The 16,043-nt window shown below is 38.5% G+C and overlaps 1 protein-coding gene across 8 annotated transcripts in view; it reads left to right on the top strand.

Moving 5' to 3' along the window:
* Positions 1-16,043, top strand: part of IGSF1 (immunoglobulin superfamily member 1) — a 444,083-nt gene that overhangs the window by 288,251 nt on the left and 139,789 nt on the right. For all 8 annotated transcript variants that reach the window (XM_059910639.1, XM_059910645.1, XM_059910648.1 and 5 more), the window contains one exon: positions 1,364-1,494. The gene's annotated coding sequence lies outside the window, so the exon portion shown is untranslated. The remainder of the gene's footprint in view (positions 1-1,363; positions 1,495-16,043) is intronic.

Genomic DNA, 16,043 nt, shown 5'->3' with positions numbered 1-16,043 from the left:
CCCTTCAGAGTTTACGGAGTGTTTTCACATTCATTATCTTATTTGATCCTCATGCCAACCCTAAAAGAGAGCCATGGTGGATATTGTTTTTTCCATTTTCAAGATGAGAAAATATGGGGCTCAAAGGGGGTAAGTGGCTTTTCCACTGAAAGACAATACAAATTAGCGCCAGGACTAGAACTCATGTCTTTTGTCTCTCAAAACAGTGTTTTATCCATTGTCTCCACTCAGCCCAGGATTTTCTCCTCCAATCTTCCCATTTTGGAGGTATAGGTTGAATATTCGCCTGGGCAGGCTGCTGTGCTAAGCAGCAGGAGTTTACTCCAACAGTTTGGGTAGAACACAAAGGAGTGTATTGCTACCACAAGTAAAAGATGCTTCTTTCATCTGCTCTGGCCAAAACTGCTGTGTGTGGGGGGTGTGTGTGTGTCTGAGGGATGGTTAGGGGGTGGAACATGGAGATTATACTTCAGCCAGTCTCTCTAAGGTTCACTGCTGTTGGTCTAAAACGCTAATAGTATACAAAAAACAATACCTCTGCTTCCATTTAGTGAAATGGAGAAGAAAAAAAAATAGTAAATACATAAGTAGGAGTGGTCATAAAGGAATAAAGAGAGTAGAAGTCAGTGAGCAATTAATATGTACCAAGTGTTTTACTTAACATATTTAGTTTAACCTTCGCTATTGCCCCATAACATAGGTCTTATTAGTGCCCTTCTTTTACAGATTAGTGCACTTAGGTAGGTTAAGTCCTAAGTCACAGAACGAGTGATCTCCAAAACCAGGATTCAAATAGGTCCATATAGCTCCAGAATCAGACACCTCAACTACTACACCAAATAAAGAACCTATGTTTTCTGGTGAATAGAAACAGATAGGCTTTTTTTTTTTTTAAATCAAAGTTGGGAGAGCCCTCTGAGGTTTCCTTGTCCACACTCTCACCAAATACAGGAATCCCTTCTAAACGCCCCTCGCTGATGGCCATCCAGTGAAACACAAGGGCTCTGATTTAGTTTAAATTGTATAAATGGAGATGGATCTGTATGGATTTATCCCTTCTCTTGTTTGGTGCTTCATCCAGGGTAAGACCCAGGCATTTGTGTGAGGGAGCAAGTCAGCATTAGAAATATCCTGTGACCACAAGAGAGGGGGACAGAGTCCATGCCCTTAGCCTCAGTGCCACCTGACTCCTACTATTTTGTGACCTGGCCCTTTGCTCAGACGGATCTGACCAACAAGTCCTTGTGGAATTTGCAGTTAGTTTTGTGCAGCTGCATAACCTTTGCCCCAAGCATGGTTAAAGGAATCAGTCAGGTGATGATCAGACAACAACTTCATGAATCTTTCTGTTGCTCTTTCACAGGATCCAAATGATACCTGATAACCTTGAGTTCAGTTTCTGATGGCCATTTCAGGGCATTCTGATTCTGCAACAATCTACCAGTGAAGAGGTGATCAAGGTCCTGGAAAACCCTTTACTTACCAAGCAAAATAGTGAGTATTTGTGACTTCTACTTTTTCAGAAACAATGTCACTAATACTGAAGGGAGGAGGGGGCTGTCTGTCACGATGAAATCAGTTGACATATTTACTATATTGTTACTTCATCTGCAATAATTCCTTGAGATTGATTTGGAAAAGTGAGGGAGGGTGAAATGGAATTCCATACCCCCAAATTTTCTAAGAGTTTGTAGTGCTGTATCAGTAAAGTACATCTCTCTCTCTCTCTTTTTTTAATTTAATAGTCTCTTATTTTTTAAAACATTTTTATTGGGGTATAATTGATTTACAATGTTGTGATATATGTATTAGTAAAGAACATCTCTTGATGACATCTGTTTTTCTTTCTACTTCATTTATTCCTTCAACAAATATTAAGTGTCTTTTGCATCCTAGGCCTTTACTCTCTTACTTCTGTGTTCCTTTTGCTTTCTGAATTTTCTTTACCTCTTTTTCCTTCCCCTTTTTTCTCCTATCGTTACTTTCCCAATGTTATGCTTGGGAAATAGTGATACTATTTGGGAAGGTGTTTAAAGTGAGATCGTAGACGCAGGGAAGGAGAGTGCTATGGATTCATGGGTTTTGAGTGGGACTGTTTTACCCGTATCATCAAGTTTTCTATTATTTCCTCACTTAAAGCATGTCAAAAGCACTCTTACCTCATCAAGGATAATACCCAGCTTGTGTTGATGGAGAATTCATCTACATTGATTGATCTCATCCTTCTGGGCGTGACAGATAACCCTCAGCTTGGGGTCCTAATATTTGGAGTCTTCCTTATTGTTTATATTGTCACTATGTTGGGGAATCTAGGCCTGGTAGTCCTGATCGGAGTCAGTCCCTGCCTCCACACCCCCATGTATGTTTTCCTCTCTAATCTGTCCTTTCTTGATGTGTGTTTCTCTTCTGTCATGATCCCAGAGACTTTAGCAAATTTGTTTTCTAAGTTGCAGGCTGTTTCTTTCCTTGGATGTGTGACTCAAATGGGCTTGTTCATAATCTTTGCCTCTGCTGAATGCAACATTTTGGCTTCCATGGCCTATGACCGCTATACTGCCATTTGTCACCCACTGCTCTACCACATCACCATGTCTAGAGTTCGTCGTCTCGAATTGGTAGCAGGATGCTACCTTGGTGGATTAGTTAACATGGTTTCTGTGACAACTTCCATCACACAACTATCGTTCTGTCAACCACATGTCCTTCCTCACTTCTGTGACATCCCTCTACTGTCGGCACTGGCTTGCTCAGACCCCTGGGTCACCCAGATCTTGATTGTTGGCTGCGGAGGATTCACCCTGATCACCTCCATTATGGTAATCCTTGTCTCCTACCTGTCTGTCCTCATGACTATCCTGAGAATTCCCTCAGCTTCTGGCAGGCAAAAAGCTTTCTCTACCTGTGCTTCCCACTTGACTGCTGTTGGCCTATACTATGGAACAACTATGTACACCTACTTGCAGCCCTCTCAACGTGGATCCCAGGCAGGAAATCAGATGGTCTCAGTGTTTTTTGCAATGGTGATCCCAGTGTTAAATCCTCTCATCTACAGTTTGAGAAACTAGGAAGTGAAAGTTGCTCTACAGAAAAATATTGAAGAAAAGTCCCTAATCTCCCATTCTGTGTCTCCAAAATGTAATATGTTCTATGAAGACTTGCTCACAGTTCTATTCACAGTGTTTTCCTTACCTGCGAATAAAGCCTTTTAAGAATAATTGAATTGCTCTGGCTAAGTGTTTAGGTGTAGGTGCTTAGATAAACAGCAATATGATAGGGAGAAATTATATGGACAAAATGATGTGTATTTTCTGAAACAACTGATAAGAAATACTTTAAGAGAAGGAAATAATGTATGTGGGTATGAATATGTCAATCTGAGTTGTGAACGAGTATAACACTAGTCATGAGTTAATTCCAAGATAACAAGGTTAGAAAACAATGTAATTTGACTATAAGTTATAGAAGAGAACATTGATTCCTTTGCTTTACCACTCATGTACTTATATAGAGGATTTCCTTGATATCCCTTAGGCTGAGTTAATTTAAATCCATATCTTTCATAAGGACTCAGAATATTCCTAGATGTGTGTTTTCCAAATGCTCTACGATATCTGCCACAGTGAAGCTGTAAAATGTAAGTCTATATATGAATTCACATGTGCAATTATTGAGATTTACAGGGATAAATCTTAAAGAGAGCAGTACTCAGCCAAACAAGAGATTGGTTTCACTAGCTAGACTAGGATTTGAAGATCCTTTGCAAGGAACAATGGATCATTTATTAATGAAATTCCAGGCCTGAATTATAGTGATGGGGTTTTTTTATGCAAAGTTTGAATGGATCTGAGCCAAGTCCATTAGTATTTCTGAATATACTTCCAATAGGAAACACAAGTGTAAGCAGAACCCCAGTTAATTTATTAGTCCATGGCTAGTCCTCAGAATTTGTAAAGATGCACCAAATGCATGGATATTGCTATCTTATCTAAATATGTTGAACAACAGGCTATCTGTAAAAACAAACAATCCTATATCTGAAGAATATAAAACCTTAATATCTTACTTTTATAGATGAGGAAATCAAGGCCAAGACAAGGGAAAGTGACCAATATCAAACAACTAGTTGGGGAAAAGTAATTGAGTGGCTCAAGCTGCAAGGAAAAACAGAAAGTAGTATTTAGCTACATTTAGGTTAGATGCAATTTTTGGGCCTCAAGAATGGTTTTGCCTCTGCCTCTATTCCCAGAAACTGCCTAGCCTTAGTAGCCATCTGCCAAGGACTCCTAAAACCCAGTTGTGAGGGAATGTGGTTTATTTGGTAGCTGTGTGAAAACCAATCCCCTTAGAGCTCCAGATCATTATATCTAGTTACCAAGTAGAACCTCCACTTGAAAGTTCCTTAGGCACTTCAAACTTAATGTTCAGAAACTGAACTCTTCTAAACCTGCTCTCCTCTTTCCTTGTACCCTGAGTGAATGGCATCACCCAGTTTCTTAAGCCCAAAACCTGAGTGAGTCCTTGTTACTTCCCTCCCCTGTAGCTCCCTATATTTAATCAATTACCAAATCCTGTCAATTTTCTCTCCCAAATGCCTCTTGAATTAGTTTCTTTTTCACTGCCACTGGCACTGTGCTGGATCATGGCACACTCCTTTCTTGCCTGGATTAGCAAAATAGTCTTTTATCTCCTCTCTATGAATCCACCCTGGATCCTATTAAATTTACTTTTCACATAACAAGCTCAGTGGTTTAAATGTAAATCCAACCAGATCAGCCTTCTCCTAACCTCCACACTGCTTACAACTTTTCCATGTTTCTCTTTGCCTATAACACATATTCCAAACTTCTAAATTTGGCATGTGAAGATCTTCAGGTCCTGCTCGCCCAAGTCCTATTCATTTTTAAAGTCCAAACTTAAATCCAATCTTCATTTCCAGATAACTTTTCTTGACATTTCAGATGGAAGTGAGCATTCATCCACTGTTTTCCCATTGTACTTTGCACCTCTATTTTACCATTATGATGCTTGGCCTTATAAAATACTCTGTGCATTTTTCAGAATTTCTGTTTTGCTCACCTGTGTTGAAACACTTTTGGAAAGATGGAGCCATATTTGGTTAATTTTTTTTAATCTTCCACCCTAAGTCTAGCCTAAAGTTTGGTACCCGGTAAAGGCTCAAAAAACATTAGCAGAGTTGAAGTTCACTCCCAACTAACCCTTTTCCTTATTCACTTCATTTTGTCCACCAGACATTGTTACATTCTATCATGTAATGGAGGAGAGGTAGAAAATCTTACCTCTTGAGACATGATCATCTAGCTGAATCTCCTGGTTTTATGGATGTTTCCTGTTAACACTCAGCCCACAGTAGGGAACCTGAACCTCTTCTTCATTGCCCTTATCTTTTAGTTCTATACCACCCAGGCGTTTGCCTTTTAATCCCTTGTCCTCCCTGGATTTCTCTTCTTCTATGGTAACCAGCCCATGCATATGATAGATTTCTTCCTGGAATAAAGATCATCCTTTTTGTAGGATTCAAGGTTAAAGACTCACAATCAGAACTCAGAGGTATAAGGGCCCATAGAGATCATTGAGAATTATGGGTTTTAATTTTTTAAGCATTGGAATTATTTCTTTAAGTGAATTCCAATGCAGAACAAAAAAATATAAAACAAAAGTGGAACAGATTTGGCTGGAAAAGTGTGGGGTGCCTATAGCCCCATTGCCTAGCACTCACCTCTCCCTCTCTGAGGCACTGCTCTAGAAACTCAATGACAGTCTGAAAATGCTAGGTTAATTGAAACTGCTCTTTTCACATATGAAGACACACAGTGTCCACAAGGGAGAGCAGCATTCTCAGCTAGTCAGAGGGAGAGGCAGATTTAGAATTCAGGTCTCCTGATCTGTACCACAGAATATTGTCTACTACCACATCCTCCTAAGCCCCTCTCATGATGTGAGATACTTAACACAGCTGGGAGTTTGGGACGAAATTGGCTTCTTCCTTGGCAAGTAGAAGTGTCCCCTATCCTTTAAACAGCCCCAGCAAGACTAGGGACAGTTAAAACCTCATCAGCTTCATCATTTCTACAGAGGGAATGGTAGATCTCAGGGGATAACAAAATACTTTAGTAATAGACAGTCCTTACAGTCAGAACTGGCTATATAATTTGTAGCCCCAGTGCAAAATGTTAATGTGAAGTCCCTGTTCAAAAAGCAAGAAAAAGTGCTGTTAAAGGTATTCAGATAAAAAGTTTTTTTCCTTTCTACTGGAGTGTCTCTCTCAACCGCTCATGGTGCTTAAATTTTTTCATTTAATGTCATACCCTCTCAGGCACAGGGATACTTGTGGGGCAAGTGTATAGCTTCACAAGTGCCCTGTGACCCCACCCTGTGATCTGATGCACATGTGAGGGGCCCACTGGCTGCTGGGTCCTCCTCCTACCTGCTGGACAGATGCATTGTACCCTGGTCAGGAGTGAGTAGGTAGAACCAGGCATATCCTCTTCCCATGGGTCAGCTGCCCCAACCCATGGTGGACAGGTGACCATCAAGGGTATTGCAACCTCTACACCAGGATGCACTAGGTACTTGGATCAGGGTGGGCAATGAGCCCTGCTGGGTGATCTGCCAAATGTGCAATGGCATTACCACCCTGGGACCAGGATGGCTGGCTGTCATCATGTCCAACCCTGAGATGTTGCAGGGCATGTGTACCTGACCCCAATCCTCCCTGAGCCCATGCCCAGATCCCTGAGAGTGGAGGGTTGCAGCGGTCACTGGGTGAGACAGAGAAGAAGAGGCTGGGTGGGGCCCTGAGTATTAATGGACAGGGAAGTGGGCAGTCAATAATCTGTCCCAGGGAGGTGAAGAAGCAGTGAAAGATGGGACTGTGTGCTAGCTGAGACTCCAAGCTTCAGGTGCCTACTCAATTATTCTATCACATTTTGGTTTGCACTTACAAAGCACAAATTCAAATTATTAAAATTAAGACAGTGGCATTAAACCCCAAGTACAAGGCTCTTCTAAGCTCAGGGTGCTGTACCACTGCACTGATCACATGTTCATGAAGCCAGTTCTGCTTAGAGAGAAGGATTTCTTTTATCTTTGTCAGGCAGTATAATGTAGTGGTTAAGAGCACAAGCTCTGATTCAGACTGCCAGACTTTGACGCCAACCTCCCTCACTTTCTAATTCTTTGACCTTAGACAAGTTACTTAACTTTTCTATTTCAGTTTTCTTATCTGTAAAATAAGGATAATAAGAATATCCTTATCCTTATTGTAGGATAATTTTCAGGTATTCAGTACAGGCATCAGGTTTTGTTTACTCTGGATCTGCTGTAGGCCTGTGTTCCAAATGGTATTTACCCAGCTTACACCGCATATAACCAGACTTAGTCTCCAGTGACTTCTCAGGCTTAAGGGAAAGTCCACTAGATTTATACAAACTGAGTGAGCCCAGCCAGCTGTCAGTGGTACAGTTTAGAGTTTCTTCTTTTACAGACTCAGGACCCATTTGAGTTAGTGTTAGGCTGTACCATACTGGATCTCAAAACTACCAAACTCAACCTCAGGGACCTCACATCTAGTTCTGCTGCTTCTCCAACAAGTTTTCAAGAAGAGGATATCCTCATTGTCTTATAAATAGTGGTTCTTAATTATAGGGCTAATGGAAAAGACTATCCAAGGCAATCTCTGGCGTTCCTATCTCAGTCTTGCTGCTGCAGCTCCAGCCCTTAGGGACATGGACAGTCATGGAGTCAGAACTAGGCGTGAAACCAGTGGGGCCTAGGTGAGCCCTTCCAGAGGGAGCAAGGCCCCTCCCAGTGAGGGGATGAGGGATGGTGGGTGGAGGGAGGTCTCTATAAGTTAAGGCAGCAACTCTGTCCCCTCAGATGTTATAACAGAATAATCACTGACCCCTCTCTGCATCTGCCGCTCAAAGTTGCAGGAGAAGCTAAGCCTTGCTTTCCAGGGAGCTCTCAGCACGTCTCCAAGCCCTCCATCCCGGCCCCGCATGTACACAGGGTGGGCGGCAGTCAGCTACACTTGGGGGGTGGGCTTCTCCAGCTATTCCGGGCTGGGCCTCCCTCCCCAGCACCGCTCCAGGTGGCGGTGCTCAGAGAAGCATTTGGTCTTGGTCTCCCTGACTGAAGGGCCCTGCTGAGACAGTTCTCAGCCACACTGAACTCAGCCAGAGCCAGTCCTCAGGCTGAATTGGGGGCCTGAGCAAATGCTCCGATACTGGGGGAAGGGTGGTGCTGGGGGTCCCAGTGACAGGATCCTACAGCCCCCAAAGGCTGAGCTGCGGAGTCCGGCTGGCTGTGTGGTTCCTAGCTATTGTCCAAGCCAAGGACATCTCAGGGACTCCTTTGGCCTGGAGCTGACACTTCTTCTGTCAGCCACTTGGGTTTCCTGGAGGATGTGGTCAGGGGTGTCCCATTCAGGGAGGAATGTCCCTGTCTGGCCTCCCGGATGTTGAGTGGCCTCCTGGTCAAGCCTCCGTGGGTCAGGGAGACTGGCTGAAGCAAACCCACAATCCCTGCAAGGGGAGAAATCCTGGAGCTTGGAACCAGCTGAGGTCTGTCTCACACTGCACAAGTGGAGTTCTGGGACCCAGAGCACTAAACAGGGGCAGTAGGAACAGATATCAGGCTTCTGAAGGGGCAGAATCCATTTTGTAGAATTCTGAGAACATGGCTCGGCTGGGATTAATGGAAAACAGAAATAAGCAAGTCCATCAACAAATATTTTCTAAGTATTCATGGTGTATACAAACTTATTCTAGGCAGTATAGAAGCATAAAGAAGAGAATGGGGAGAGAGGTGAGAGATACTTAAGTATCTTTAAGTACTTAAAGAAAAAGTAAAATATAAGTTTGTTTTACTTTATGTTTTTCTTGAAAAGGGATATGTGAAATGACTATTTAGAGCTCAGTAAGTTCCCACTAACTTACATTTTAAATTTAGAGATGTGTTCCTACCTAAAAAAATGTAACCTCAATTCAAAACAACAATAAAGGTGTTAATTTCTCTTCAGTAAGAACTGCCACCTTTTCCACACATGCTGATTGACTTTGATAACTAATTGAATTATCTAAAATTACTTTTTTCCTGATTATAAAAGAGTGGCATGCTCATTATTGAGAAATTGGAAAATACGGAGAAATAAGAGGAATATAAATCAGCACCTGGAGAGAACCGTCAGTACTTTGTTATATGTCCTTTTAGTGTTATGCTTTTTAATACATGCATACGTGCGTGTGTATGTGTGTGTCTATAAATGTATTTCTAGTGGAATAATAATGTAATACTATTTTGTGCCATGTCTTTTTCACTTAAAAATATGTTAGATAAATATGCATGTCGATAAGCATTCTTCCTCTTGAGTTTAATGGCTGCATAATACCCACTGTATGGATGAACTCTCATGACTAATTGTTAACAAAGAACTTTGAAAAGACTGATAAGAAGAACATCTAGCTTCTATCAATGTGCTCAAAGAAAGAGACAAAATACACAATTTGAATGTGACTACATTTTGTTAAATTCATATGAGCCTTGGCTAAATGAAGTTACTAGGAAGAAGAATTATCTTCTATGATAAAATCTCATGTGAACACAAAGGCTTTAAATGATACTTTCATTTGAATAGGTGGAAAAGAGAAAAAGCTGATATTCTAAAAGATTTTACTAGACATTTTGCCTTAGATTATGGAGTTGAACATGCATATTATTTCAGTGTAGAACACTGAAACCAGCCTGTGCCAGCCACTGAGTGTCCATCCCAAGGATGTCAGGGGAAAAGCAGGTGAATGCCCTGGTTCTATAACCTAGGCTGAGAGCAGTCAGATGGGAGGCCAGTACAAGAAGGACTTGTACTTGCCCTGGAGCTGAGAGCCTTCTGAGGATGGTAAGGAAGACGGGTGTTTGTGAATGCAGTGCAGAGGAAATTAAAGGCTTCAAAGTCACAGAGGATAAGGAGAAAAGCATAGCAGTTTAATCAAAGGAGGAGTATCACAAAAGAAGTGGTCAGTAGTGGAAGTTGCAGAATAGAGGGTAAAACATAAGAGCTGATAAGGACACTGGAGTTGATGGCCCTTGGTGCTTGGAAAACAAGTTGGACAGGATGCTGGCCATGGGCACAGTGAGTAAAGAAATCTAAGCAGGACAGAGAGATAAAAGGGGACTTACCCCAATGAAGATGACCAGCCAGTTTTGGCACTATAGTGATAGCATAGAGGAGGATGAGTAGCCCAAGAGAAGAGTTAAAATAAAAGTAAATCTGAGGAGGATCAGTCAGCTCTAGGAGAATGAACTTTGCCATAACACTGAAACTTCCTTCCATAGTTCCCAAAAGGCATCTGAGATAAACCTCCTAAGACACAAATTCAGGGATCTGAGAGATATTCTGGTTTGGTCCTCTAGTTTTGGTTCCTACTCAGAGTTGTCACAAAATCAGTATAGGCAATTTGCAGTTATCCCAAGGGGTGAAACCAATTTACATCATTTAAATTCATTTAAAGGCATGTTTAATTAACATAATATTTGATTCTACTTTAATTACTTTTAAGAACCCACATATTGCTTTGGGGAATTAGTAGAATTAGACAAAATTAGTGTGTCATAACATGGAACATGTTGGGAATCATTAGTCTAAACCATCTGGATAGATGGCTGTCTCCCTTTCTACTTGATAATTGCCAGCATTGAAAACCCTCCACCCACCCTCCCCTCCACCCACCTCCAGCAGGCATTTTCTTGAGAGCTAGACGTTCTTGTGTTTATCCAACAATATTCACTCATCTTTAACTTGAACCTCTGATCAAGCCAAAAGCAACATAACCTCAGTTTTCTCATGTAAAACCTAAAGGTAATCACAGTTTCTTCCTGTCTAGGTTATTGAGGGAACTCAATAAGATAATGTACATAAAAAGTATTCAAGAAAAATTTGCCATTAGTAGTAAAACTTACACCTAAGGAGAACGTCAGGCAGTAGATCTTCATTTACACAGTTGAAAAAACAGGAAAACTATTTACAATAGCCAGGACATGGAAGCAACCTAAGTGTCCATCATTGGATGAATGGATAAAGAAGATGTGGCACATATATACAATGGAATATTACTCAGCCATAAAAAGAAACGAAATGGAGTTATTTGTAGTGAGGTGGATGGAGTTAGAGTCTGTCATACAGAGTGAAGTAACTCAGAAAGAGAAAAACAAATCCAGTATGCTAACACATATATATGGAATCTAAGGGGGAAAAAAAAACAAGTCATGAAGAACCTAGTGGTAAGACAGGAATAAAGACACAGACCTACTAGAGAATGGACTTGAGGATATGGGGAGGGGGAAGGGTAAGCTGTGACAAAGTGAGAGAGTGGCATGGACATATATACACTACCAAACGTAAAATAGATAGCTAGTGGGAAGCAGCCGCATAGCACAGGGAGATCAGCTTGGTGCTTTGTGACCACCTAGAGGGGTGGGATAGGGAGAGTGGGAGGGAGAGAGATGCAAGCGGGAAGAGATATGGGGATATATGTATATGTATAGCTGATTCACTTTGTTATTAAGCAGAAACTGACACCCCATTTTAAAGCAATTATACTCCAATAAAAAAAAGTTTTTTAAAAAAATTAAAAACTTAAAAATAAATAAATAAAATAGTGTCTTGTTCTATGATTCACATTCTTTATTTTATATTGTAAATCATTAAAAATATTCAGTTTATTTAAACTAAAAAAAATCAGTTCACCCATTTTTCTCACCTCTCACCCCTCACCTCTTACAACTGCAAATCCATTCTCTGTATCTATGACTTTTTTCTTTTTAATTTTGGATTCCACATATAAGAGACATCGTACAGTTTTAGTCTTTCTCTCTCTGGCTTATTTTATTTATCATAATGTCCTTGAGATCCATGCACGTTGTGGTAAATGGTAGTATATCATTCTTTTCTTTATGGCTGAATAATATTCCATTATATATATATGTGTGTGTGTGTATATATATATATATATACACACATATATATATATAATTTCCTTATCCATTCATCCCTCAGTGAACACTTAGTTTGTTGCCATATCTTAGCTATTGTAAACAGTGCTGCAATGAACATGGGGGTGCATATTTCTTTTAGAATTAGTGTTTTCATTTTCTTTGGATAAATACCCAGAGGTAGAATTGCTAAATTACATGGTAGTTCTATTCTAATTTTTTGAAGACCCTCCATACTGTTTTTCATAGTCGTTGTACCAATTTACATTCCCACCAACAGTATATTAGTGCTCCCTTTTCTCCACATTCTCACCAGCACTTGTTATATATTCTCTTTTTGATAATAGCCGTTCTGAGAGGTGTGAGGTGATATATCATTGTGGTTTTGATTTGCATTTCCCTGATGATTAATGATGTTGAGCATCTGGTCATGTTCCTGTTGGCCATCTGTATGTCATCTTTGGAAAAATGTCTATTCAGATCTTCTGCCTATTTTTTTAAATCAGATATTTTTTTGCTATTAAGTTGTATGAGTTCTTTATATATTTGGGATATTAGTCCTTTATCAAATATATGTGTTTTAATCCTATTCAGTAGGCTGTCTTTTCATTTTTTTGCTGGTTTCCTTCCTTGTGCAGAAGCTTTTAAAATGATGTAGTCGCACTTGTTATTTTTGCTTTTGTCATTTTTGCTTTTGGTATTAGGTTAAAAAAATCATCACCAAGACCTATGTCAAGAAGCTTACCATCTATGTTTTATTCTTGAAATTTAATGTTTTCAGGTTTTACATTCAAGTATTTCATCCATTTTTAGTGAACTTTTTTTTTTTTTGGTATGGTGTAAAATAGTGGTCCAGTTTCATTCCTTTGCGTGTGGCTGTCGAATTTTCCAACACCATTTATTAAAGAGAATGTCCTTTCTCCACTGTATACTCTTGGCTTCTTTGTTGTAAATTAATTGACCATATATGTGTGGGTTTATTTCTGGGTTTTCCATTATGTTCCGTTGATTTATGTGTCTACTTTTATGCCAATACCATACTGTTTTAATTATGATAACTTTATAATATGGTTTGAAATCAGGGAGTGTTTTAATCTTTCACAAGTTTGTTCTTTCTCAAGATTGCCTTGGCTATTCAGGGTAGTTTGTTGTTCCATACAACTTTTAGGATTGTTTGTTCTATTTCTGTGAAAAAATACTATTGGAATTTTGATAGAGGGTGCATTGAATCTGTAGATTGCTTTGGATAATATGGCCATTTTAACAATATTAATTTTTCTGATCCATGAGCACAGTATATCTTTCCATTTACTTCTGTTCACTTCAATTTTTTTGTTGTTGTTAATATCTTGTAGTTTTCAATATACAGATCTTTAACCTCCTTGGTTAAATTTATTCCTAGGTATTTTATTTGATACAATTATAAATGAGATTGTTTTTAAAAATTTCTCTTTCTGATAGTTCATTATTAGTATATAGGAACACAACAGATTTCTGTATATTTATTTTGTACCCTGCAACTTTACTGAATTCGTTTAGTAGTTCTAGTAGTTTTTTAGTGGAGTTTTTAGGATTTTCTATACATAGTATGATGTCATCTGCAAATAGTGACAGCTTTAATTCTTCCTTTCCAGTATGGATGCCTTTTATCTCTTTTTATTTTCTGATTGCTGTGACTAGGACTTCCAAAACTATGTTGAATAGAAGTAGTGAGAGTGGGAATTCTTGCCTTGTTCCAATCTTAGAGGAAAAGCTTTCAGTTTTTCACCATTAAGAATGATGTTAGCTAAGGGTTTTTTATATATGACCTTTATTAAGTCGAGGTAATTTCTTCTATTCCTAGTTTGTTGAGTGTTTTTCTCATGAGTTTTGAATTTTGTCAAATATTTTTCTGCATCTCCTGAGGTGATCATGTGATTTTTATCTCTTGTTTTGTTGATATGGTGTATGTTGTTGATTGATTTTCATATGTTGAGCCATCCTTGCTTCCCAGGGATAAATCCCAGTAGGTCATAGTGTATGATCCTTTTAATGTGCTGTTGAGTTAGATTAGCTAGTATTTTCCTGATATTTGCATCTATATTCATTAGGATTATTGGCCTGTAATTTTCTTTTCTTCTAGCTTTTTTCCAGGTTTTGGTATAAGTGTATACTTATGATACACTTATAAAATCAGTTTGGAAGTGTTCCCTTCACCTCAATGTTTTGGAAGAGTTTGAGAAGGATTGACATTAATCCTTTAAATATTTGGTAGAATTGACCAGTGAAGCTGTATGTCCTTGGCTTTTCTTTTTAAGGAAGTTTTTTATTATTGATACAACCTCCTTACTAGTCATAGGTCTCTTCAGATTTTCTGTTTCTTCATGATTTGGTTTTGGTAGGTTGTATGTTTCTCAGAATTTATTCTTTTCTTCTAGATTATCCAGTTTTCACATAATTGTAATAGTCTCTTATAATACGTTTTATTTCTGTGGCATTAGTTGTAATGGTTCTTTCATTTCTGGTTTTATTATTTGTCATCTCAATTTTTTTTTCTTAGTGTAGCTAACGGTTTGTCAATTTCTTTGAGCTTTTAAAAAATCAATTCTTAATTTTGTTGATTTTTCTATTGTTTTTCTATTCTCTAGTTTGTTTATTTTTGCTCTAATCTTTATTATTTCCGACCTTCTGCTAACTTTGGGCTTAGTTTGTTCTTCTTTTTTCAGTTCCTTGAGCTGTAAAGTTAGGTGGTTTATTTGGGAGCTTTCTTTTTTAATATATACATTTATTGCATTAAACTTCCCTCTTTGTTTTGTTTTTGCTGCATCATATAAGTTTTGGTATGCTATCTTGTGTCTTGTTTTTATTTGTCTCAACATATTTTCTAATTTCCCTTTTGATTTCTTTTATGACCTGTTGGTTATTCAAGAATGTGTTGTTTAGTTTCCACATGTTTATAAATTTTCCATTTTTTCTTCTGCTATTGATTTCTAGTTTCATTCCATTATGGTCAGAAAAGATACTTGGTATGATTCCAGTCTTCTTAAATTTGTTAAGGCTTGTTTTGTGACCTAACATGTGATTTATCCTGGGTAATGCTTCATGGACGCTTGAGAAGAATGTGTATTGTGTTGCTGTTGGATGGAAAGTTCTGCATATGTCTGTTAGGTCCATATATAGTGTTTTTGAGAGTGTCTCATTGTATAGCTTTTCTTACTATTTGCAGTAAGTATTGTATTATATATATGTATAACTTATGCAAGTCTACTGGTATCAACATTTTACCTATTTAAATGAAGACTAGAAAACTTACTTCCTTTTCCATCTCTTTACCTTCCTCCTCTTACTATATAATTGTCTTAAATATTTTCTCTACATACTTTGAGAACCATATTAGGCAATGTTAAAGTTATATTTGCTCATATAATTTCTCTTTCCATTGTTCTTCCTTCTTTCCTAATATTCCAAGATTCCTTCATTTATCATTTCCATTCTGTTTAGAGAACTTCTCTTTAGCCGTTCTTAGGGTAGATCTACTAGTGAAAAATTCTTAGTGTTCCTTCATTTGAGAATATCTTGATTTCTCCTTCTTTCCTGAAGGATATTTTCACTGGATGTATGATTCTGAGCTGACAGTTCTTTTCTTTCAGCATTTGAAAAATATTTTGCCATTTTCTTCTGTCCTCCATCAGTTCTGATGAGGAATTCCTTATCATTTTAATAACCTTCTCCCTACTGATAAGGTGTTTTTCTCTGGCAGCTTACACACTTTTTCTTTGTTTTTAATTTTCAGGAATTTAATAATGATGTGTCTTGGCATGAATATTTTTGGTGTTTAGGATTTGCTCAGCTTCATGAATCTGTTGGCCTTCTGCCAAATTTGGGAAATTCTTAGCCATTGTACCTTTAAACTTTTTTTTTTTACTTTTTACCTTAAACTTCAAACTTTTTTATTCCCATCATCTTTCTCAATTCTTATGAGACTACAATGACATGAATGATAGTTATTTTGTTATAGTCCCACATGTTCCTGAGGGTCTGTTCATTTTTTAAAGCTC

The sequence above is a fragment of the Balaenoptera ricei genome, chromosome X (genome assembly GCF_028023285.1).
Source record: "Balaenoptera ricei isolate mBalRic1 chromosome X, mBalRic1.hap2, whole genome shotgun sequence".
Classification (NCBI taxonomy): Eukaryota; Metazoa; Chordata; class Mammalia; order Artiodactyla; family Balaenopteridae; genus Balaenoptera; species Balaenoptera ricei.
The sequence above is the reverse complement of the archived record's forward strand: the minus strand, read 5'-3'. Positions and strand labels throughout refer to the sequence as shown.